Source organism: Staurois parvus, unplaced genomic scaffold, assembly GCF_062004578.1.
Source record: "Staurois parvus isolate SC_StPar_1 unplaced genomic scaffold, SC_StPar_1.0 ptg001648l, whole genome shotgun sequence".
Classification (NCBI taxonomy): domain Eukaryota; kingdom Metazoa; phylum Chordata; class Amphibia; order Anura; family Ranidae; genus Staurois; species Staurois parvus.
In genome coordinates this window covers 98871-125775 of record NW_028319444.1, presented here as the reverse complement: position 1 = coordinate 125775, position 26905 = coordinate 98871, and the positions used below count along the sequence as shown (strand labels likewise).

The 26905-nt window shown below is 42.1% G+C and overlaps 1 protein-coding gene across 2 annotated transcripts in view; it reads right to left on the bottom strand.

Annotated features, from left to right (window-relative positions):
- The window catches only part of LOC149434870 (serine/threonine-protein kinase 38-like), a 72940-nt gene extending 48073 nt beyond the window's left edge, over positions 1–24867 (bottom strand). For both annotated transcript variants that reach the window (XM_089663282.1, XM_089663284.1), the window contains exon 1: positions 24748–24867. The gene's annotated coding sequence lies outside the window, so the exon portion shown is untranslated. The remainder of the gene's footprint in view (positions 1–24747) is intronic.
- Positions 24868–26905: the final 2038 nt, after the last annotated feature.

Genomic DNA, 26905 nt, shown 5'->3' with positions numbered 1-26905 from the left:
ACATCACGGTTGGCTGTATCGCATCACTATGAACTGCTAACAGGGCAATCAGTGTTCTGTCCTGCCTGAAGGTCATTCTACAAGAGGACTGTCTACCTTAAAAAAGGTCAAAATTATTTAAGATTAGAAAAAAAACAGGGATGTTTGTGATATGAACAAACAAGGTAATAACACAAAAATCAAAGATCAAAGGACTTTCAGAAATTCTTATTTGTGATTAGCGATAAAAACGAAAACATCTAGTTACATTGCAAAGGAGATTATTCTGTCCACTATAATTATTATACAGGATTTATATAGTACTAACAGTTTGCTCAGCGCTTTACAATATAAAGGGAGACAATACAGCAATACAAGAGGGTTAGGAGGGCCCTGCACCTTGAAGCCTACAATTTAAGAGGGAGGGGCTGGTGGTACAAAAGGTAATAATTGTGGAGGATGGACTGGTAGGAGGAATAGAAGATTCTGCTATTAGCTGAAGGCAGGATAAGCTTCCCTGAAGAGACAGGTTTTCAGAGGTAGCCTAAAAGTGGGCAGAGTAGGCGATAGTCTGATAGATTGTGGTAGAGAGTTCCAGAGGATAGGGGAGGTTCTGGAGAAGTCCTGGAGACTAACATGGGAGGAGGAGACAAGGGAGCTAGAAAGCAGGAGGTCGTGCGAGGAGCAGAGAGGACGGTTTGGGCGATATCGCCACTGCTCAGACTTCCACCCCACCTAGCACCCCTCACACAAAAACCCCCTCAACATCCCTCTCCCTCGACCTCGCCACTGTCCAGACCTCCACCCCACCTAACATTCCTCACACTAAAACCCCCTGAACACTCCACTCCTTCGACCTTGCTACCACTGAAGAGGTCACTAAGGTTTTCTCTGAAGCCCGCCTCACCACCTGCCCCCTCACAACTCTACGCTCTCTCACCCACATCTTTAATCTCTCCCTCTCTACTGGCGCATTCCCCTCCCCTCTGAAGTACGCACACGTCACTCACATACTTAAAAAAACCCCGCAATCCACGGCAAAATGGCGCCGATGGACTGCGCATGCGCCGATAGCCGGCAAAATGGCGGCCGCACTAAGCATAATCGCCATTCAAACATATAAATGGCACTGCAATGGATGTCCCTGCTGTAAGCCCTTTCTCCCTATGACTATGTGCATCGCACGAAACGCGGCAGACGGGCTACAGCAACTGGACATCTGACCACCACAGGTGGCAATCTGGAACACATGGTCAGTACCATTCTTTTTGTCATATTGATTGTACCCACTATTTGGAATAAAGGTACTTTATACAGTATCACGCTATGTGGTCTCTTATTGGGCTCTCCGTGTGAGTGCCATCATTCGCAGTGCCCATACAACAAAAGATGATCCTAGATGGTGATACATGTTAACGGACCAGGGAATCCTACACGCTGATGTACCTGGATGGTGATTTATGATGTGATCTGACCTGGAAACAGATGACCTACTTATTGCTTGATGACGCAGGATTTCATATTGCGTATTTTAAACGCACTTCTGGTGAGTGCGTATTTCATTCATTTGAGTCACATCACCTATCACTTTTGGACCAAGACATCCGTGCACCTGAAATTGTGATCCCTCAGGATCCACACAATTTTATCACCTTGAACTGTTCAGTCACTAATAATCACCATTAAGTGATATTCATTTTGCACTTGCTGATATTGTATTATACAGTATATATAATATATCCATATATTTATTAGCGCTGCACCTATTACTGTGATACATCTTAAAAAAAACCCTCCCTGGATCCCGCCGACCTGAACAACCTTAGACCCATCTCCCTGCTGCCATTTACATCCAAACTCCTTGAGCGCTTAGTCTATAATCGCCTAAACTCCCACCTCAACGACAACCTTCTTGATCCCCTACAGTCTGGCTTCCGTCCCCTACACTCCACCGAAACCGCCCTACTCAAACTCACCAACGACCTGCTAACCGCCAAAGCTAATGGCCACTATTCAGTGCTCCTACTCCTCGGCCTCTCTGCGGCTCTTGACACAGTCGACCACCTCCTCCTCCTCAAAAAACTACACTCTCTTGGCCACAGAGACTCCATTCTCTCCTGGCTCTCTTCCCATCTATCACAGCGCTCCTTCAGTGTTACCTATAATGCTGCCACTTCCCCCTCACTCCCCCTCTCTGTTGGGGTCCCTCAAGGCTCTGTCCTCGGGCCCCTTCTCTTCTCCATCTACACCTCCTCCCTTGGCCAACTGATACACTCTCACGGCTTCAACTACCATCTCTATGCCGACGACACGCAAATCTCTCTACCTCTCGCCTCACCCCTTCAGTCTCCGCCCAAATCACTAGCCTACTGAACGACATATCGGATTGGATGTTACTCCACTTCCTCAAACTGAACCTTTCCAAAACCAAGCTCCTAGTTTTCCCCCCAGCCCACGCCCCCCCCCCCCCGACTTCTCCATCACAACCAACAATGCCACCATTAGTCCCACCCCGCAAGCCAGAGTACTTGGTGTCATCCTAGACTCCAATCTGTCCTTCCAGCCCCAGGTTCAATCGCTGACAAACTCATGTAGACCACCTCCGCAACATCTCCAAAATACATCCGTTCCTAACCCCGGAAACTACTAAGCAACTCATTCACTCCCTTATATCACGACTTGACTACTGTAACTCCCTCACCGGCCTACCTCACCACAGGCTATCCCCGCTTCAGTCTATCCTGATTACTGCCGCCAGACTCATCCACCTTAATAACTGCTCCGTATCCGCCACCTCTCTCTGCCAATCCCTCCACTGGCTTCCAATTGCCCAACGGATAAAATTCAAAATGCTAACACTGACGTACAAAGCTGTCCATAACACTGCCCCAAACTACATCACCAACCTGATATCCAAATACCACCCTAAAACGTACCCTCCGCTCCTCACAAGACCTCCTCTCTAGTTCCCTGGTCTCCTCCTCCTATGCCCATCTCCAGGGCTTCCCCATCCTCTGGAACTCCCTACCCCAATCGATCAGACTATCACCTACTCTCCTCTCTCTTAGGCGCACCCTGAAAACCCACCTGTCCAGGGAAGCCTACCCCGCCCTCAGCTAATTGCCGATCTCCTCCACTCCTCCTACCACTCCATCCCCCACAGTTATTCCTCCCGTACCACTATCCCCTCCCTCCTAGATTGTAAGGTCCAAGGAGCAGGGCCCTCGAACTCCTCGTGTATCGCATTGTATTGTTATTGTACTGTCTCGTGTATTGTCTCCCATTGTAATGTACAGCTCTGAGCGAACTGTTGGCGCTATATTAATACTGTATAATTATAATAATAATATTTGGATACAAGATTGGAGATATAATTGGGGGCAGAGTGATAACTATGGTGTACCGCCAAACACACAGTTATATATCAAGAACAGCAGATTATGCTGCATTTGATTGCTTACATCTGACTTGTTTCTTGGAATAAAGCTTGCAGTACAGATCGCAGGAAAAATACTGTATGAAGGAGATATAGATGTGCTATGTGGTGAGTGGTGCCTCTGAATCCCTTTTTTTTATTTTTAGATGTGAGCCAAAAATAAACAGATTGTACTCAACCTTCCACAACAACTTAAAATATATCACCTAGAAAATCTCTGTCTTGACCAGTACTCTAATGGTAAAATCTTGTGGAGAAAAAGTAACAAAAGAAAAATGTTATTCAACACTCTCTACAGTGCTGCTTACATATACAAACACCTTAGTTTGTGGTCTTTGAAGGTGAATGGTCAAATTAGAGTTTAAATTGGCTGATTCTTCCCTTAAATGTCCAACTCCGGGCCATGGTGATGGCCTACTATACTAACATTAAGTCTTCAGTCTCAACTCTTAACATTACTGAACCTGAAAGACTGAGGACATTTTGTGAAGAAGAGGTACTGTGATGCCAGCCCTGGATTGAAGGAGAGTATTACATACAGTGGGGATCGAAAGTTTGGGCACCCCAGCTAACAATTTGTATTAATGTGCATAAAGAAGCCAAGGAAAGATGGAAAAATCTCCAAAAGCATCAAATTACAGATTAGACATTCTTATAATATGTCAACAAAAGTTAGATTTTATTTCCATCATTTACACTTTCAAAATAACAGAAAACAAAAAAATGGCGTCTGCAAAAGTTTGGGCACCCTGCAGAGTTAATATCTTGTACTGCTCCCTTTGGCAAGTATCACAGCTTGTAAACGCTTTTTGTAGCCAGCCAAGAGTCTTTCAATTCTTGTTTGAGGTATCTTTGCCCATTCTTCCTTACAAAAGTCTTCCAGTTCTTTGAGATTTCTGGGCTGCCTGTCATGCACTGCTCTTTTAAGGTCTATCCATAGATTTTCAATTATGTTGAGGTCAGGAGATTGTAAAGGCCATGGCAAAACCTTCCGTTTACGCCTCTTGATGTAATCCCCCGTGGATTTCGAGGTGTGTTTAGGATCATTATCCATTTGTAGAAGCCATCCTCTCTTTAACTTCAGCTTTTTCACAGATGGCATCAAGTTACCATCCAAAATTTGCTGAAATTTTATTGAATCCATTTTTCCTTCTACTCGTGAGATGTTCCCTGTGCCACTGGCTGCAACACAACCCCAAAGCATGATTGATCCAACCCCATGCTTAACAGTTGGACAGAGGTTCTTTTCATTAAATTCTGTGCCCCTTCTTCTCCAAACGTACCTTTGCTCATTCCAGCCAAAAAGTTCAATTTTAACCTCATCGGTCCACAGAACTTGTTTCCAAAATGCATCAGGCTTGTCTATATGTTCATTTGCAAAGTTCAAACGATGATTTTTGTAGTGAGGACATAGAAGAGGTTTTCTTCTGATGATTCTTCCATGAAGACCATATTTGTACAAGTATCTCTTTATAGTGGAATAGTGTACCACAACTCCAGTGTCTGCCAGATCTTTCTGGAGGGATCGTGCAGTCAAATGTGGGTTTTGAATTGTTTTTCTCACAATCCTGCGAGCTGTTCTGTCTGATATTTTTCTTGGTCTTCCAGATTTTGCTTTAACTTCCACTGTTCCTGATGACTGCCATTTCTTAATTACATTCCGAACAGAGGATATTGACACCTGAAAACGCTTTGCTATCTTCTTATAGCCTTCTCCAGCTTTGTGAGCGTCAACTATTTTCAGTTTCAGTTTTCTAGACAACTGCTTAGAAGAACCCATGGTGCTGATTGTTGGGGCAAGGTCAGATGAGTCTGGGCATTTAAAACCTTTGAGATTGACATCACCTGGTCTTTCCAGATGATGATTGAGAACAATCCATTACACTGGCAGGTCTCAGCTTTGCAAAGGGGGCAGTGCATGCTATACATTATGCAGGGTGCCCAAACTTTTGCAGACGCCATTTTTTTGTTTTCTGTTATTTTGAAAGTGTAAATGATGGAAATAAAATCTAACTTTTGTTGACATATTATAAGAATGTCTAATCTGTAATTTGATGCCTTTTGGAGATTTTTCCATCTTTCCTTGGCTTCTTTATGCACATTAATACAACATTTTAGCTGGGGTGCCCAAACTTTCGATCCCCACTGTACATGCCAAACGATTTATACATTTTCCCAGATATTTCCTATACTTACACAGAACAGTTCAGTTGGTGATCCCATGATTCTCTAGCCAATACAGTGTGGTCACCTCCACTCCCTATAAGCAGCAAAGGGCAACTTGCCACTAGTACCAACCCTCCCTCTCCGCTTGACCTCCTTTCATATAACTGTGTTGCTTTGTTTTCGGTCTTTCTGATGTTGACATTTGGAAAAGCCTATAAAGTCATTAAAATAATTAATTTTCTCAAATGAAATATTGATAGCCTGTTTTTATCCGGTAATGACGGAAGTCTGGCTGAGGAGTAGAGAAAGGGTGTATTTTGCAAAAAAAGTTGGCACTATAATATGTTCCTTTTTGCCATTTTATTTGGGAGGTATGAATCACTAAAGAAGCATCATGAAAATCAAGGATCAAAGTAAGCAAATTTACAGTAAAGTTGGGGGCAACAAGCTCATATAGGTGTGATGGTGAGATGTCCACAAACGTTTGCCCATAAAATGTATAGCGTGCCAGCTTTGCTATGCAATGGGGTTAAGACAGGTTTACTTTACCCTAGGAATATTAGGGAATAAGATAGTCACAAGTGGTCTCAAAAAAAAAAAAAAGAAAAAAAAAACCCTGTCTGATGCACCTCCTTTATAACGACTCAGTAAACTGCCTCTACTATTACTTATCAGCACACAGGATGTAATAACACTCAATAGAACAAGGCAATAGCAGAGGATGTATTGTGAAATTGCAATGATAGCACCTCTGGTGTGGCCTGGCAGAGGAGGAAAAATACACACAATTATAATCCGGAATATGACAGGTCAGTGAAAAAATAAACAAACGGCACATGGAGTACAATGTGCAGGCAACACTGCTAAATGCTCACTGCCTCATGGTATGTGGCACCAAAACACTGCATTCTAAGGGCCCTTTCACACCTAACGCAGTGGGATGTAGTAGATACATTTTTGCCTGCACTCCAACGTCTAGGAGCCAGCTAAAAAAAACTTAGGAGCCAGTTTGTTTTTTTTAGTGTAGCGTACATTGTCAGTGCCCAGGTCAAGGCAACAGAAGAAAAGCGGCGATCTGGAATAAAATTACAGGAATGTAAAGAATGTACCCAATTTTTGAAGAAATGGACAGAAGTGACCTCAAAAGGAAATACAAGACGAGCCCAAAAATATACTGCAACCATACAAAAGACGCACTGCAAACCGCATACAAATGCATAGTCACAAATGTGCAGTTAACATGCATTCCTAGTGTGAAAGGACCCTAAAAGATGACCAGTGCATAATTTTTTTCCATTCACAGCCATAAATAAGTGTATAACTATATGTCAGATTTTAATCTATTAAAAGCCCATGCAGACTACTGCATTATGGTAACATTTGTTACCTACTCAGGGATATACAGGCATTGCGGTGCCATTCATTCTAAGCATCTCCAAAAGGCACGTATGCAGTTAAAAAAAAAGTTAACGTGCATCCTAAAAAAGGGTTACCAAATTTTCAAAATTAAATTCAGACACCCTACTTTCAGTCCCCAGTTACATCAAAGCCGAGGAGGGGAAGGGACATCCCCCTCCGTTCATGCAGCAACACAGAGCTGAGACTGTCAATCACAGGCTGTGTGCTAGAGCTCCCTACCATCACCTTTTTTTCTCTTGGTGTCAAGAAAACATGTCAGAAGTTCAAAAGTGATTCATGCTGATAGAGGAACTAAGCAGACAAGTACACACTATAGAGGGATATGCTTTTCCTTTGTTCACACTTCATTTCTGAGGATTACAACCACTTTAACTCTTTCACTGCCACTGATACATACTGACTGAAGAAATCCATGCACTCCAGTACGTTCACTGCCGACCTCCAAAAGTCCCCTATGTTATCACATAGAGGACTTTCAATCACCTATGTGATAAGAAATAAAGTTTGCTGTACTTAAACATTTTTTTTTAAAAATATAGTTACTCCCAAGAACCTTAACCCCCACAAAATATATATATATATATATATATATATATATACACACACACAGGTGTGAAACTATCAAATGGACTACATGGATTTGCAGCACACGCAGGATTGAGAGCAAGAATTCCAGGGCCATTATTCATGGTACACTCCAAGCTGATGACCTATAGTTTCTTCTAAAGCATTGCCTATGGAAAATTTAGGGAATTGAAGTTTTTCATTGTTTCCCAGGCACACACAATTTTAGGGCTTGACATGTTGTTTTTGTGCCCTATAATTAACTTTAGCATATATTTTAGTAAAATTTTGCACTTTATAAACTATTGCACGAATATCAAGTGACACAAAAAACTGGCGCTACACAAATCACACCCTCATTTTTTAAAACACACCATCAAGCTCTGTCCAGTTGTTGCAGCCTAGCCTCTTGCCAAACATAGTAAAATGGAAGAGCTATATCTCAACTCCAAGACATGACTATTACAAAAGAACAATCAAATCTAGAAAAAACAAAGTTGCCTGTTGACAGATCAGCAGTGGTCATTATTACAGACAGAACATACCTAATACAGGCCCAACATTTTCTCAGTAATGAAAGAATTTTAAAAAGTGTATTGGGACCAAACTAGATATAGGACTCATTCACATGAGTTCAGAACATGAAGAGTCCTTTATCTTTTTGTACTAGCATATAGCTGTGTGCCCAGGGCCCTGCCCCTGTCCCTGTCAAACTCAGCTGTGCAGATGAGTCTATATAGATGTTCCGTGTTCATTCACTTACAGTCTTAGCCAAAAATAATGGCACCCCTGCATTTCAGTCAGATAATGCACCATTTCGCCCAGAAAAGTGCTGCAATTACGAATGTTTTGGTATTCTTATGTTTCATTTCTTTTGTTTGTATTGGTATGACACAAAAAAGTAAAGAAAAACAGCCAAATTTGACACCTTCAATGCAAAACCACAAAAATGGACTGGACAAAAATTATTGGCACCTTCTCAAAATTGTAAGAAATAATTGCATTCCAAGTTTGTGATGCTCCTGTAATTTGTAATTAAATTCACCTGTATCAATTAACAGATCTTAATGTTCCTGTGTCCACTGTGCACAACATAGTCAAGAAGTTTACAGCCCATGGCACTGTAGCTAATCTCCCTGGACGTGGATGAAAGAGAAAAAACTTGATCAAAGACTGCAACAAAGGATTGCCAGAGAACCCCAATCAACTTCCAGACAAATTCAGGCTGACCTTCAGGCACAGAGTACAACTGTGTCAGCTCTCACTATACATCACCATCTGAATGAAAAGGGACGCTATGGTAGGAGACCCAGGAGGACCCCACTGATGACACAGAAACATAAAAAAGCCAGATTGGAGTTTGTCAAAAACTTACCTGAGGAAGCCAAAATCCTTTTGGGAGAATGTGTTCTGGACAGATGAAACAATATATAGTCCCTACAGTCAAACATGGTGGCGGTTCACTGATGTTTTGGGGTTGCTTTGCTGCTACAGGCACTGGATGTCTTGACCGTGTTCATGACATTATGAAATCTAAAAATTACCAAAAGAATTCTGAGGTGCAATGCAGTGCCCAGTGTCAGAAAGTTGGGTCTCTGTCAGAGGTCATGGGTCTCACAGCAGGACAATGACTCAAAGCACACATCAAAAAGTACCCAGTAATGGTTTCAGACAAAGGGCTGGAGAGTACTGAACTGGCCAGCAATCCAGATCTCCATCCCATAGAGCACCTGTGGAAAAATCTCAAAACAGCAGTTGGGAAAAAGGAACCCTACCAATCTGACAGACCTGGAGCAGATGGCAAAAGAAGAGTAGTCCAAGATTCCAGTCGAGAGGTGTAAGAAACTCATCGGATTGTTACAGGAAGCAATTGATTTATTTATTCCAAGGGGTGTGCTACCAAACATTAAATTGAGGGTGCCAATAGTTTTGTCCAGTCATTATTGAGGTTTTGAATTTTTGATTCTCCACTTATTTTTGTGTCATACCAATACAAACAAAATAAACAAATATAAGAATGCCTAAACATTTGTAATTGCAACATTTTTTTCTGGGCGAAGTAGTGAATTATCTGACAGAAATGCAGAGGTGCCAATATTTTTGGACATGACTGTATATGAAATTCCTGAAAGCATCTACACATTGTACAGTCCCTGTGCTCATTTAATGACCCCTTAGCTATTCAAATCAACCAATCTGAAGATTTTAAACTTCCAACCTGCAACCTGACTGGCCACTGGCAGTCTATTTTATTTGAGATCAATGAGTCTAGTTCGTCACAGTAGTAAAACTAAAACAAGAAAATGGGAGTTAACCAGTTAGAGAAATCGTAAATCATATCACTTACTAAATCAAAAGAAAACACAGGAAATGTCATATTTGTTAAGAAATACAGAACACACATTTTCTTTGTTTCATTCACACAGAAATCTCAGCAGCCCAAGATAACAAATACAGAGGAAGGAGTAAATTCAACTGGATCTTTGTTCATACAGCTTGGGATAAACATGTGGCTTAGGCCAGGTTCACCTTAAAAAAGTTGTCCTATATTCTCCACCAGTGAAGCCCACCTGGGATAACGCTTCCCTTCCTCCCCAATCCAGCGATCTTTCCTTCAGCAAAGGTCTCAGCCGGCTCCTCTTCATACTGCACATGCGCACCACAACCCCGTTCATTCCTATAGGCAAGCTGTATTCCCTGAAACTGCTGGAGGCGACCATGAGTATGGCTACCCAACGGAATGAATGTGGTCACAGGATGAAGAGCAGGCCACGACCTTGTCGGGTAAAAGTGCGCTAGATTATCCCAAGTGGGAGGCACTGATGGGAGTGGGGTGGGGGTATTAAAGGACAACTTCAATAAAAGGTAAAGTTGTTGGGCATTATATTACAATGTTATAACAGCAATAGGGAAATAACTGGCTACGCATACAGCTTTGTGATGGACATGACCCTCAGAGTTTCATCCCTTCCTGGTAGTGGATATTAGGCACACTCACCCCCATTCCTTCAAAGACTAGAACCTACAGAACCTATCCCATGGTCTGCACGTTATCAAGTAGGTAGGGGGCAGGCGAATCCTTCAATTTATGCCAGCAGTGGTATAAACATTTGGTAACTTTATAAATCTGCATGAATAATCTGTCTTTTTCAGGAAAGCTCCACCTTTTATCAAAAGGATACCTTTGTTCTCCAATCAGTGACTGTGCGTATTTGGAGATGAGATTGTCTGTCTGCTGCAGGCAGGGGGAAGCATTTCCTCAGTCTCCTCTCCTCCAGGGAGTGGACTGTAATGTTGTAACCTGGTAGCAAGTCACAAGGTAGGGCCTCGTTCACACGGGCATACTTAAAGTGGAATTCCACCCATAACTTAAGACTAAACCTATTCCCCACCCCCCATACTAACCTTATTCTATCTAACCCTGAATAAGAAAAGATCCCTTTACGTACCTATTTTGAAGCTGCTCCTGTCCGGTCCCAGGATGAGCCATCAGTGGCACCTTCTGTGTGTAGGAGGGGCAGCCATAACAAATGCCCGAAAGGAAGTCTATGGGTGAAGTCATCTCCCAGCCATTGTCGGCTTTCTTTCCTGCACACAGAAGCCGCCGTAGGAGACTGGACCAGAGTGGCTACAGAACAGGCAAGTACAGCAATCTTTTCTTTACAGGGTTAGATAGCATAGGTTTAAAATGGGGGTGGAAGTGTATTAAGTGTTAGTTTATGACTGGAATGCCACTTTAAGCGTACACCTGTGTGAAGGCCCGTGTTTCCTACATGGGATGCACAGGTGTTCTGTACATCCGTGTGCAGGCAGTCCTATTCATGTCAATTGGGATGCAGCAGCTGCAAGGACACAGCCACTACTCCCTATTTGACATCCATTTGGGTGCAATGTATGTCCCAGAACACAGACAGTTTGGGTTCAGAGACACGCACCCACACGGATGTCAAACTGGGAGCAGTGGAGGTGTCTGTGCAGCCTCTGCATCCACAGGCCATAGATAATGTAATTTTCTTTCTTGCAAAAAGAAAATCGCTTGATTCCCCCATCAACACATTCAGTGTTGACGGGGGAATCCCTCCCACAGAGCTATTATGTTCTTCCTGCGGGGAAGAGAGAGCTGGAGAACACAGGGATTACTGCTGGCAATAATCGAATGCCAAAAATCCGACATGGTGGTTGTACTCAAATCAAAGGATTGACTTGGGTACAATCAGTCTGCCTACAGATGGATCGAATCTCGAACTTTCCCTGCTTAACTGGGTGAGATTTGAACCATCTACAGTCAGGTCCATAAATATTGGGACATGGACACAATTCTAACATTTTTGGCTCTATACACCACCACAATGGATTTGAAATGAAACGAACAAGATGTGCTTTAACTGCAGACTGTCAGCTTTAATTTGAGGGTATTTACATCCAAATCAGGTGAACGGTGTAGGAATTACAACAGTTTGCATATGTGCCTCCCACTTGTTAAGGGACCAAAAGTAATGGGACAGAATAATAATCATAAATCAAACTTTCACTTTTTAATACTTGGTTGCAAATCCTTTGCAGTCAATTACAGCCTGAAGTCTGGAACGCATAGACATCACCAGACGCTGGGTTTCATCGCTGGTGATGCTCTGCCAGGCCTCTACTGCAATTGTCTTCAGTTCCTGCTTGTTCTTGGGGCATTTTCCCTTCAGTTTTGTCTTCAGCAAGTGAAATGCATGCTCAATCGGATTCAGGTCAGGTGATTGACTTGGCCATTGCATAACATTCCACTTCTTTCCCTTAAAAAACTCTTTGGTTGCTTTTGCAGTATGCTTTGGGTCATTGTCCATCTGTACTGTGAAGCGGCGTCCAATGAGTTGTGAAGCATTTGGCTGAATATGAGCAGATAATATTCCCGAAACACTTCAGAATTCATCCTGCTGCTTTTGTCAGCAGTCACTTCATCAATAAATACAAGAGAACCAGTTCCATTGGAGCCATACATGCCCACGCCATGACACTACCACCACCATGCTTCACTGATGAGGTGGTATGCTTAGGATCATGAGCAGTTCCTTTCCTTCTCCATACTCTTCTCTTCCCATCACTCTGGTACAAGTTGATCTTGGTCTCATCTGTCCATAGGATGTTGTTCCAGAACTGTAAAGGCTTTTTTACATGTCGTTTGGCAAACTAATACGGCCTTCATGTTTTTGAGGCTCACCAATGGTTTCCATCTTGTGGTGAACCCTCTGTATTCACTCTGGTGAAGTCTTCTCTTGATTGTTGACTTTGACACACATACACCTACCTCCTGGAGAGTGTTCTTGATCTGGCCAACTGTTGTGAAGGGTGTTTTCTTCACCAAGGAAAGAATTCTTCGGTCATCCACCACAGTTGTTTTCCGTGGTCTTCCGGGTCTTTTGGTGTTGCTGAGCTCACCGATGCGTTCCTTCTTTTTAAGAATGTTCCAAACAGTTGTTTTGGCCACGCCTAATGTTTTTGCTATCTCTCTGATGGGTTTGTTTTGTTTTTTCAGCCTAATGATGGCTTGCTTCACTGATAGTGACAGCTCTTTGGATCTCATCTTGAGAGTTGACAGCAACAGATTCCAAATGCAAATAGCACACTTGAAATGAACTCTGGACATTTTATCTGCTCATTGTAATTGGGATAATGAGGGAATAACACACACCTGGCCATGGAACAGCTGAGAAGCCAATTGTCCCATTACTTTTGGTCCCTTAACAAGTGGGAGGCACATATGCAAACTGTTGTAATTCCTACACTGTTCACCTGATTTGGATGTAAATACCCTCAAATTAAAGCTGACCGTCTGCAGTTAAAGCACATATTGTTTGTTTCATTTCAAATCCATTGTGGTGGTGTATGGAGCCAAAAATGTTAGAATCGTGTCGATGTCCCAATATTTATGGACCCGACTGTATGACCAGCTTAACTGACATGACTAGGACTTCCTGAAAGGTGCAAACGAACACCTGTGTATCCTGTGGAGGCGAACACAGCCCTTCACATGATTGTACTCATACATTTGTCCATGTGAACAAGGCATAAGAGGCTGGGGCTGATCTGTGTCTCATTTGTGAGCACAGCCAATATTGGATAAGCTGTCACAATTTAAAAATTTTATGAATGAGAAACTACAAGTCCCAACAGCCTTTGTGGCTGTTAGCTTGTCGTTCTCAATGAACTAAAGTGGCACTGTTGTTCGCTGTGGTAGTTCATTGATTCTTCCTGTCGATGTGAAACTGCCTGCCCGTACGATGCCGACAGCTCACACTGATAGTCTGCAGGAGTCCTGCTGATTGCTGATGCAATGCTTTCCAGGCTATTTTTTGGGGGGAGAAAGTTAACTTATCCTACATGTTTGTTATGACAGGGAGGTAATTTTATGTTCAAATTCCCTTACTGGTGGGAAACCCAATTCTGGAAAGCCACACTCCCTACCACAGTGGAATGATTTTGACCCTGTTTAGAATATAGAATTTTTAGGATCAATGTTATGCACCCAGCATCACAATGCTGCCTGGTTCACAAAAGAGTTGAGCACCAGGATGTAATAATCAATGATGATACATACTAGCTCATGGTGGCTCATTACTATATAAAATACCGTACGAGATTAAAAATATAACTATGTGCAGTACTGCATGCTTAATAACATCACTTTAATGCATACTGCACAGCAAATATTTACCCAAGTAATAAGAGAATGATATAATACAAAAGAATGGATTCTGCAGCTTAGTCATCATTGTAAACACCCATTACTCCAGCACTGCAATCTGAGATCTTCTGCAGATCTATACAGAACGGTGTACAGTACTGAGAAAATACACAACACCATGAAGCCAGGTTACCCCAGACATAGAAATATTGCACAATAGTGTGGTAAATAGTACAGCTGAGTGTTGTATAATGGTATACAATACGGCAAGGACTCACCATGGGTCCAAGACTGAGCTTCGTGCCTCAACCTGCTCTGTTCTCTACTGCTAAACGTTCATTCCTATAGAAGACTGATATGGAAAGCTGTGATGGTTAAGTACAAAATAAGGTGAAAAGAAGACTAACTGAAGGAGAAAAAAAAAAGGCCAAAAGACCGGTTGCCACTACTCATGGATAATTAGCGTGTATGTAGACTAAAAATTAATTTTTCAGTATTTTTGACATCATATCTTAAAGCTGAAATGCAGGATAAGAAGCGAGGGGCGCAAGAAATAAAATACCATTGCAAGGTAGGCAGTGGCTTCTGCGCAGAGGTCCCACACTTCCCCTTCTGAGTCAGAGCCAATCAGTGGGAACTACAACCTTGGCTGAACACTGAAGGACAACCTTTGCTGAATACAGGGCTATAGGTCTGACTCGGTAAAAAGCATTTCAGACATCTGCAGAGAAACCACTGCTTCCGCACAAAGAGCAAGGGACCCAGTCTGAAGCATTCTGGCAGGGAACAGGCCTTTCTACTCTGGATGTGGCTGCTTTCAAACAAAAAACAAAACTGTAAGACATAGGACAAATTGTATTGATGCATGTAAAGTATTTAGCTGATTAAAACTAAACATACACTTGGGCTTTACAGTGTATGTAAAAAAACAAAAAAAACTTGTCTGTGTTGCTGTTGGAGAGGCTTGTCAGCAGGACAGAAGTAAGGGAAAAGCTCTCTAAAGCTAGATTCACCTTTGTGTACTGTGGGAATGCGTGCAACCGCAACGTGTAACAAGTGTGCGTCCCTTTTGCAGACATACAATGGTGACATTAATTCTTAATGGCACCCCATTATACCTTTGTTCAATTTTCCCATGAAGGGCAGCCCACTGAAATGAATGGGCTGCCCAAGACACATGCACATTTTCCCAATTGCATCGTGTGAATGGAACCTTACAGAGCTTTATATAGCAGTAACAGTTCAACGGGTGTGCTAACCCTTCCCTACTCTGTCCAAAACAAAGGAAAAGTTTTGACTAGACATACCCTTTAAAGTAGAAATATAGGCAAAACTTCCCCCCCATTTTGGATAGAGTAAGGGAGAGTATAAGCCTTGTCTTTTTTTTTCCATCTGTTTCCCATTGGAGAGATATACCTTCACTTCCTGTCCCACTGCCAAATCAGGAAGTCAGAGGAAATCCCTGCAAATTAAAAAAGTTTTGAAAAGTTTTGACTAGACATACCCTTTAAAATAGAAATATAGGCACAACTCCCCTCCCCTCTCTCTCATTTTGGATAGAGTAAGGGAGAGTATAAGCCTTGTCATTTTTTTCCATCTGTTTCCCATTGGAGAGATATACCTTCACTTCCTGTCCCACTGCCAAAAGAGGAAGTCAGAGGAAATCCCTGCAAATTAAAAAAATCCTGAGTCCCATTGTGATCCAGTGACATTCTCCACAGCCTCTGCTGTCTGGGTACTCTTCCTCCTCATTGTCTAAGACAGCAGCGGGAGCCCATTGGTTCAATGACAGCCAGTGAGCCAATGAGAAGAGAGCAGAGGGCAGGATGGAGCTACAGCTCTGTGTGTCTTATGGACACATAGAGCAGCAGCTTGGGGACAAGCACGCAGAGGTGCCCCCAGGGCAAGCGTTTTTCCCTGGGGGCACGGCTCGAGGGGAAGGAGCCAGGATCGCCGGCGGGGACCTGAAAAGAAGAATATCGGGGCTGCTCTGTGCAAAACCACTGAAAAGATCTGGTAAGTATAGAGAAGTTTGTTATTTTAGGAAAAAAAAAACCAAAATACGAAGCTTTAGTGTCACTTAGTGAGGAACTATGCCAAACATACTGAAAAATAGATTTTGGGTTTCCATATGTTTTTACTGATCAGTATATTTTGAGAGTAATAATTTGCAAATTTGACATAATAATATATGAAATACAGGGGGGACACAAACCCACAATACTACTCCAGTGTGTGGTAGTTTATACAGTCCAGGTGTCGCTTCTGTGTGTCATAATAGCATGCACACTACACAGCCCATCCTGCACAAATCACACAATGATAACATTGCAAAGATTACACATACACTACATTGCCAAAAGTATTGGGACGCCTGCCTTTACACACACATGAACTTTAATGGCATCCCAGTCTTAGTCCGTAGGGTTCAATGTTGAGTTGGCCCACCCTTTGCAGCTATAACAGCTTCAACTCTTCTGGGAAGGCTGTCCACAAGGTTTAGGAGTGTCTATGGGAATGTTTGACCATTCTTCCAGAAGTGCATTTGTCAGGTCAGGCACTGATGTCGGACGAGAAGGCCTGGCTTGCAGTCTCCACTCTAATTCATCCCAAAGGTGTTCTATCAGGTTGAGATCAGGACTCTGTGCAGGTCAGTCATGTTCCTCCACCCCAAACTCGCTCATCCATGTCTTTATGGACCTTGCTTTGTGCACTGGTGTGCAGTCATGTTGGAACAGGAAGGGGCCATCCCCAAACTCTTCCCACAAAGTTGGGAGCATGAAATTGTCCAAAATGTCTTGGTATGCTGATGCCTTAAGAGTTCCTTTCACTGGAACTAAGGGGCCAAGCCCAACCCCTGAAAAACAACCCCACACCATAATCCACCCTCCACCAAACTTTACACTTGGCACAATGCAGTCAGGCAAGTAACATTCTCCTGGCAACCGCCAAACCCAGACATGTCCATTGGATTGCCAGACAGAAAAGAGTGATTGGTCACTCCAGAGAACATGTCTCCACTACTCGAGTCCAGTGGCGGCGTGCTTTACACCACTGCATCTGACGCTTTGCATTGCAGTTGGTGATGTAAGGCTTGGATGCAGCTGCTCAGCCATGGAAACCCATTCCATGAAGCTCTCTATGCACTGTTGTGCTAATCTGAAGGTCACATGAAGTTTGGATGTCTTTAGCTATTGACTCTGCAGACAGTTGGAGATGTCTGCGCACTGTGCACTTCAGTATGCGCTGACCCCGCTCTGTCATCTTACGTGGCCTACCACTTCGTGGCTGAGTTGCTGTTGCTCCTATTGGCTTCCACTTTGTTATAATACAGCTAACAGTTAATTGTGGAATATTTGCAGCAAGGAAATGTCACGGATGGACTTATTGCACAGGTGACAACCTATCACAGTACCACGCTGGAATTCACTGAACTCCTGAGAGCGACCCATTCTTTCACAAATGTTTGTAGAAGCAGTCTGCATGCCTAGGGGCTTGATTTTATACACCTGTGGTCATGGAGGTGATTGGAACACCTGAATCCAATGATTTGGAGGGCTGGCCCAATACTTTTGGCAATATAATGTATATTAATATAGGAAAATGACAATGTATTAGTAATAGATTATGTATAGTAACCAAGGCACACAACCATATAGAGAGCAGCATCTAAGCTGACATATAAACAAATCGTACACTTCGAGGCTTCTCTATCATTACTGACTATATAGTTATAAATGCCAGGCTTGTACACAAGGCATAGTTTTACAGTAGCAGAGTCGTGTGTTGTATAGAAATTTCCATACTGTGTAATAACACATGGTCACTGAATGATATACAGATGCACATGTCTATATCTTAAAGCAGTATTAAACCCAAAAGTAAACATTATATTGCAGCTTATTAATTCTTAAATGTGATGACTACCTTAGTTTTCTTTTTAGGCTTGCTTTCCTTTATTCACACCTGGTGATCTGACCAGTAAGTCTGTTGTTTTTCCAAAGAGCAAGTTCTACAGCAGAATGTATTAGTTACAGACAGGAGACTAACCATTTACCACTGACAGGGGTGCTGCTTAGAATAACTACGGTAGCTTTTATTTATGTAAAACCTTTATCTGAAAAGGGAAAAAAAACATGTTTCCTGTAACTGCTTATAAAGTGTGAGCTGGCATTCAGCTTAAATTTATTAATGTATCTAAATCTGCTAGTCCATCCAATACTCCCCTCCATCCTATTCCTACATAGGGCACTCTAATACAGGTGGTGTGTTACTGGACAGATCACCAGGTGAAAACAGCCTGAAAAAGAAAACTAATGCAGCCATCACATCTAAGGCTCCATGTACACGGGACGTTTGGAAAACACTTCTGAACAATGGAAACTGACTGCTGGATGTGTGAGCTAAAAAATGTCTGTTCAGCCACATTTGCATACTGTGTTTAGGTGCGTTTAGGAACATTTTTTTAAAGAAAACATCAGAAGACCTTCCAAAATGCCCAGAATGCACTGAAAAACAGTACAAATTAATTATTTCAGACATTCTGAGAGAAATTGAGAGAGCAGAAGCAGAGAGAGCAGTATGTGTTGAGATGACCTGTCTTTTCTGGTTGTATTCACTATGAATCCCATCATGAACATAATGCGGCACGTTCTAACATTTTTCCTTCACACAAAACCTGGAACTGACTGCGCTGGTGTACCGGGTCCATTTGAATACATGGAAAACGCTTTGCATGCATTTCTGATGATGAAAAAAGGCTCTGGACAGCATCTGGATATGGAACAGTTAAAAAAAGCTTCTAAACAAAAACACTTTTAAACGTGGTTAGCCGTGTTTACGCGCGTTTGAAACACTGAATAAAATCTACTCCTGAATGCAAGTTTTGTGCATTAACTAGTTGCCGACCGCAGATAGCCGAATGACGGCTTCACTGCAGCCGGCCAGTTCTGGGTGAACGTCATATGACGTCCCCCCAGAACGCGCTCTCCTGCGCGCCCCAGGGGGCGCGCACCCGGCGATCTCCGTGATCACGTGATCACGTGATGTGGTAAATGGCCAATCATACCGGCCTTTTACCACATGATCAGCGGTGTCCAATGACACGCTGATCACAGGGAACTGCAAGTGCCGGTTCTCGGCTGCACTTTCCTCACGCTGTCAGATCGTGAGGAAAGTACTGCCGAGAACCGGCAGTTGTCAGAGCGAGGATCGGCACCGATCTTCAGGGCACTGATGATCAGTGCCCTGATGATCGGTGCCCAGCAGTGCCACCCACAAGTTCCGCCCACCTGTGCCCAGCAGTGCGCCCACTAGCTCCGCCCACCTGTGCCCAGCAGTGCGCCCACCTGTGCCCAGCAGTGCACCCACCTGTGCCACTCTGCAGTGTCACATACCTGTGCCCAGCAGTGCCACCCACCTGTGCCCAGCAGTGCCACCCACCTGTGCCCACCCACCTGTGCCCACCAGTGCCACCCACCTGTGCCCACCAGTGCCACCCACCTGTGCCCACCCACCAGTGCAGCCCAGCAGTGCTGCCAGTCAGTGCCACCAGTCAGTGCCCAGCGGTTGTGCCAGTCAGTGCCGCCAGTCAGTGCCCAGCAGTGATGCGAGTCAGTGCCATCTATCAGTACCCATCATCAGTGTCACCTATCAGTGCCGTCTATCAGTGCTGCATATTAGTGCCGCCTATCCGTGCCACCTCATTAGTGCTGTCTATCAGTGCCGCCTATCCGTGCTACCTCATTAGTACTGCCTATCAGTGCCCTTTAGTGCTGCCTATCAGTGCCCATCAGTGCCGCCTATCAGTGCCCATCAGTGCTGCCTCATCAACACACATCAGTGAAGGAGAAAAATTACCTGTTTGCAAAAAATTTGAAAAAAAAAAAAAAGTTTCTTTGTTTCTTTTATAAAATTTTTCACTTTTTTAATTTATAGCGCAAAAAGTAAAGCGCCCAGTGGCGATTAAATACCACCAAAAGAAAGCTCTATTTGTGAGAAAAAAATGATCAAAATTTCATACGGGTACAATGTTGCATGACCGCGCAATTGTCAAAGTGCGGCAGCGCTAAAAGCTGAAAATTGGCCTGGTAAGGAAGGGGGTATAAGTGCCTGGTAGGCAAGTGGTTAAAAAAAAAACGACTGTAAAGGACATAGCGTACGTGGACACATAGGAAAACAAAGGAGAGTTCAGGGGCCGCTGAAAAAAAAATGCAGAAAAGCTCCTGAATGTCAGTTCATCAGCTGCAGTGTACATGAGCCCTAATGACTGAGTTCATCTGCAATACATTACATTTTTGCTTTTGGGTTTAATACCGCTTTAAGCAGAGGCCATTGTATTGTAACATTTTATCAATAATATCAGATGACAGCTACAATGCATGCATTATTTGCCACAATGATTGTTAGATTCTGCCATGTGAATTTTTAGTTCTCAATATAGAAAAGAGGGATTTTTTTTGGGGGGGGGGGGCAAATTTGTAATTTGGCAAAGGATTCCAACAACAAAAATGGCAAAGGATTCCAATAACTTCGTAAACTGAGTCTTCTATACTCGAATAAGGACAGTAATAGGGAACAATGCTCTTCTCTGAGGTCACGTTTCTGTACTTTAATCTGGATACTTATGGGGCAGCACTGCACACTATGTTACCCATAATAGTAATAATGAAGGTTAGTGGAACACTGCGCTACATACTACACATGGCATGGTCTCATGACATTAAAGACATTTAATGGAACATTTCAGAGTCATGTATGTGAAAGAAAAATACAGAGCTCAGTACTGCAGTATATAGGGAGCAGTGACTCCACTGTGTACTATTTTAGTGTATACAGACCATGATGTCTCATATATAGACCCAATAAAGCCAACAGAGTCATAAATGATATAAATAAAATATATAGAGAGGTTAGTGCACTGACAGTATACAAGACTGCAATGCCAGCACTGTGTATTACTATAGTGTATACACACTGCACTGTCAGATATACTCTCTATTATATGGTATATATATATATATATACAGCTCTGTACTATTATATGGTATATATATATATATACAGCTCTGTACTATTATATGGTATATATATACACAGCTCTGTACTATTATACGGTATATATACACACAGCTCTGTACTATTATATGGTATATACACACAGCTCTGTACTATTATATGGTATATATACACACAGCTCTGTACTATTATATGGTATATATACACAGCTCTGTACTATTATACGGTATATATACACACAGCTCTGTACTATTATACGGTATATATACACACAGCTCTGTACTATTATACGGTATATATATATACACAGCTCTGTACTATTATATGGTATATATACACAGCTCTGTACTATTATATGGTATATACACACAGCTCTGTACTATTATATGGTATATATACACAGCTCTGTACTATTATATGGTATATATACACAGCTCTGTACTATTATATGGTATATATACACAGCTCTGTACTATTATATGGTATATATACACAGCTCTGTACTATTATATGGTATATATACACAGCTCTGTACTATTATATGGTATATATACACAGCTCTGTACTATTATATGGTATATATACACAGCTCTGTACTATTATATGGTATATACACACAGCTCTGTACTATTATATGGTATATATACACAGCTCTGTACTATTATATGGTATATATACACACAGCTCTGTACTATTATATGGTATATATACACAGCTCTGTACTATTATATGGTATATATACACAGCTCTGTACTATTATATGGTATATATATACAGCTCTGTACTATTATATGGTATATACACACAGCTCTGTACTATTATATGGTGTGTATATACACACACAGCTCTGTACTATTATATGTTATATATACACACAGCTCTGTACTATTATATGGTATATATACACAGCTCTGTACTATTATATGGTATATATACACACAGCTCTGTACTATTATATGGTATATACACACAGCTCTGTACTATTATATGGTATATATACACACAGCTCTGTACTATTATATGGTATATATACACACAGCTCTGTACTATTATATGGTATATATACACACAGCTCTGTACTATTATACGGTATATATACACACAGCTCTGTACTATTATACGGTATATATACACACAGCTCTGTACTATTATATGGTGTGTATATACACACAGCTCTGTACTATTATATGGTATATATACACACAGCTCTGTACTATTATATGGTATATATACACAGCTCTGTACTATTATATGGTATATATACACAGCTCTGTACTATTATATGGTATATATACACACAGCTCTGTACTATTATACGGTATATATACACACAGCTCTGTACTATTATACGGTATATATATATACACAGCTCTGTACTATTATATGGTATATATACACAGCTCTGTACTATTATATGGTATATACACACAGCTCTGTACTATTATATGGTATATATACACAGCTCTGTACTATTATATGGTATATATACACAGCTCTGTACTATTATATGGTATATATACACAGCTCTGTACTATTATATGGTATATATACACAGCTCTGTACTATTATATGGTATATATACACAGCTCTGTACTATTATATGGTATATATACACAGCTCTGTACTATTATATGGTATATATACACAGCTCTGTACTATTATATGGTATATACACACAGCTCTGTACTATTATATGGTATATATACACACAGCTCTGTACTATTATATGGTATATATACACACAGCTCTGTACTATTATATGGTATATATACACACAGCTCTGTACTATTATATGGTATATATACACACAGCTCTGTACTATTATATGGTATATATACACAGCTCTGTACTATTATATGGTATATATACACAGCTCTGTACTATTATATGGTATATATATACAGCTCTGTACTATTATATGGTATATACACACAGCTCTGTACTATTATATGGTGTGTATATACACACACAGCTCTGTACTATTATATGTTATATATACACACAGCTCTGTACTATTATATGGTATATATACACAGCTCTGTACTATTATATGGTATATATACACACAGCTCTGTACTATTATATGGTATATACACACAGCTCTGTACTATTATATGGTATATATACACAGCTCTGTACTATTATATGGTATATATACACAGCTCTGTACTATTATATGGTATATATACACAGCTCTGTACTATTATATGGTATATATACACAGCTCTGTACTATTATATGGTATATATACACAGCTCTGTACTATTATATGGTATATATACACAGCTCTGTACTATTATATGGTATATACACACAGCTCTGTACTATTATATGGTATATATACACACAGCTCTGTACTATTATATGGTATATATACACACAGCTCTGTACTATTATATGGTATATATACACACAGCTCTGTACTATTATATGGTATATATACACACAGCTCTGTACTATTATATGGTATATACACACAGCTCTGTACTATTATATGGTATATATACACACAGCTATGTCTCATCTAGACACAATACAGTACATTAGGGCACTTTCACACTGATCCGCAGGAAGAACACTTGTTTTTGCCACGATTTTACTGCAATTATGGTGCACTTTTCACAGGACATGTGAATCAAAACCACATCAAAACTGCAACACAAGTGCATTTCAATGGAAGGGTGCGTTTTTTAAAACTGACCAAATATGCCCCCAAAATGCAGCAAGCAGGATATTTTTCCATTGGACCAGTGTGAAAACACACATTGGGAAGCATTTTCCTTCAGCTTTTCTAACAAAAGTGCTTCAAAAACTCCTCAGTGTGAAAGCAGGGCGTTACACATAATACATAGTGACCACATACAGGAACAAAGCGTGTTCCTCGTTCAGCACACAGTGTATACAGAGATCAGGCTCTGGTCTGTATGACGTATTAGTACAGTGTATACAGAGATCAGGCTCTGGTCTGTATGACGTATTAGTACAGTGTATACAGAGATCAGGCTCTGGTCTGTATGACGTATTAGTACAGTGTATGCAGAGATCAGGGCTGCCCTGGTATATGATAATCATCATGACAGGTAAGTACACAGCTATGGTAGGTGATTATATAAGCCATGCATTAAAAAAACGCTGCAAGACAATTTCACGTCACCAATAGCAACCACTTCCAGTTATTTCCTCATCCGCCATGTAGTGTAGGTTGCTATAGGCAACAAGGAATATCAGTATGTAGTTAGCACACTTTTCATACAGAAACCCCAGAGTGATGTCCTGCAATAGAATGACATTACTAGTCCTCGTGTCAGTGATGAGGATGAAGCCAGCAGTGAGTGCAGTGTCAGTCCTATGGATGATTATCATTGTACAGAACACACAGCGCTGACCTGTCATTCTACTAATATCACAGCAGAGGCCAAGCGCAGCCCGCATCCGACAATAAAGACATGATATACAATGAAGTATCCCGGTACACGGAGCACGCCCCCCATCTCACCTCCTCCGGGGACCCCCGGTGTCTCCACTCAGCCTTCAGCGTCCTCCGGCCGCTCAAGGAGCATCAGCAGTAGTTCTCCCACCTCTCGCGAGATCCACGCACCTGTCCCTGTACACCCCGCCCACCGGCACACCCTGTGCACACACCACGCCCCCTCCTTCGGCAAGTCTCGATCTGCTACCGCTAGAGGCCTGTGCCCTTCCCCCATAATAGTCTCCCAAGTGTAGGCGGCATGCCGCCATTTCAAAGTAGACTCACTGTATTTATAAACATTGCTTTGGCTTCAATTAAATGGCTCTTGTTTTGGAGACATAGCAATAAATTCTTCTTATCAGAAATGATGTCTAGTGCGCTTGGTGGGTGTGGAATCTATGGGTAAAGTGTAGTAAAGCTGTGACAAGTTTGTTATTTATTAGGGATTACAGTAACCTGAGCTTTGGTTGTCTTCAGTTACTGCCATGTGCCTATTACTATTTATTTTCCATTGTTTATGAACGTAGCTGAGAGAAGAAAATGTATTAAAGTGTTACTAAACCCACAACAGTAATAATAGTCTGTATATGCAGTAAGGCTCAGTTCACACTAGCTTTGTCAGCAGGCTTCAGGCGTTTGGGAAGCCTTTTTAAGGCCTATGAAAATTCTGCACATGAAAGCACACAGTGCTGTTCACACCGAAGCGCTAGCGTCGCGGCAAAACTGATGCCTTGTGTTGAGTCAGGAGGAGTTGAGGCCTCCCATTCAAGTCTATGTTACCGCTCCGCAAACGTCTGGCAGACATTTGCGGTGTGGTTGCGGTGCTGTTGCAACGCGGTTGTGAGGCGGTTGCGGAGCGTTAATACCATTTAAACTTCACTATAGGCGATTATGGTGCGGTTTTAACGCTTGGCAAACGCCTATCAACAGCCTCAAAACCGCGCATAGGGCATTTGAGGAGCGTTAAAAATGCTTCCCAAATGCCCAGAGGCATAGCTGGGGGGGGCAGGGGGGTACATATGTACCCGGGCGCCAAGGTACAGGGGCGCCAAAATGAGGTCACAAGATCACTGCAGCGGCTGCAGCAGACGTGTCATCTGATACATCTGCCATCCACAGTGAGTTATGAGAGGAGCCGGCCGGGAGTGGAGAGGAGGGCAGTGAGCCGGGCATGTGCCGGAGGGGAGAGCCGAGCCAGGTGAGTAGTGCCATGGATGAAGGGGGCGGGGGCAATGTGCGGGAGGGGTGTCTACAGGCACCATATGAAGCAGGGGGGGTGTCATGAGGTGGCCATTCGTCCCCGGGCGCAAAATATCCTAACTACGCCTCTGCAAACGCCTGTCAAACGCTATAGGGGCATTTGGCAAGAGTTAGAAATAAAGTCAAGTGTGATCGATCCCTTAAGCATGCTGGTTATACAAACTGTGGAACCTAAGGGGTTAATCCCCTGCATTGTGTAAAAAGACTGATTGTTGAAATGACCACCTGATACAGACAGAGCCCTAGTCATATGCACATGCTCAGTTTGGTGTGTAATGACAGAAAGATTTTTTTTTTCTTGGGAGAGTGCATGTGATCAGCACAGGGCCAATCAACACTGCCCAGAAAGAGGTCAGGGGTTTTGCATCCTCCTAGAGCAGAAAGAAAACTCCCCCTACAAGCTTTAACCAGTGCTCTGCTGAAGTCATAAGACTGCTCTAACTGCTGATGAGAAAATGTATTTATCAGTTTATTTTTACTAAAATCATTTCCATGTTGTGTGTACTGTGGGAGACCAGAGATAGTGAATGCAGAGTCCTGTGCCTTGTAACTGTAGCTTGCATTGCAGATTAAGGTGAGAAAACCTGTGTATTGATGCATATTAACAAGCGTAAACCTGCATTTCTGTACATTTTTGCATGTTTTTTAACACGTGGATATGCTTTAACATGTATTTCTATTGAAACAATATAAGTGCAGCGCTACAAATAATATCCAAGTGACAATTATATACGATCATCAAATATAAGAATATTAAAGATGATAAACAGTTCAGTGATGGGGGATTCGCAGGGAGTATAGGTGTAATCCAATCCCAGGAATAGATAAATTGCCTGCTTACCAGAAGCGCAATTATAATACGCATGTACAGGTTTCATGTAGCCGGGGTCCCATGTAGGCACTGCTTTATAGTACCCAGATGGTC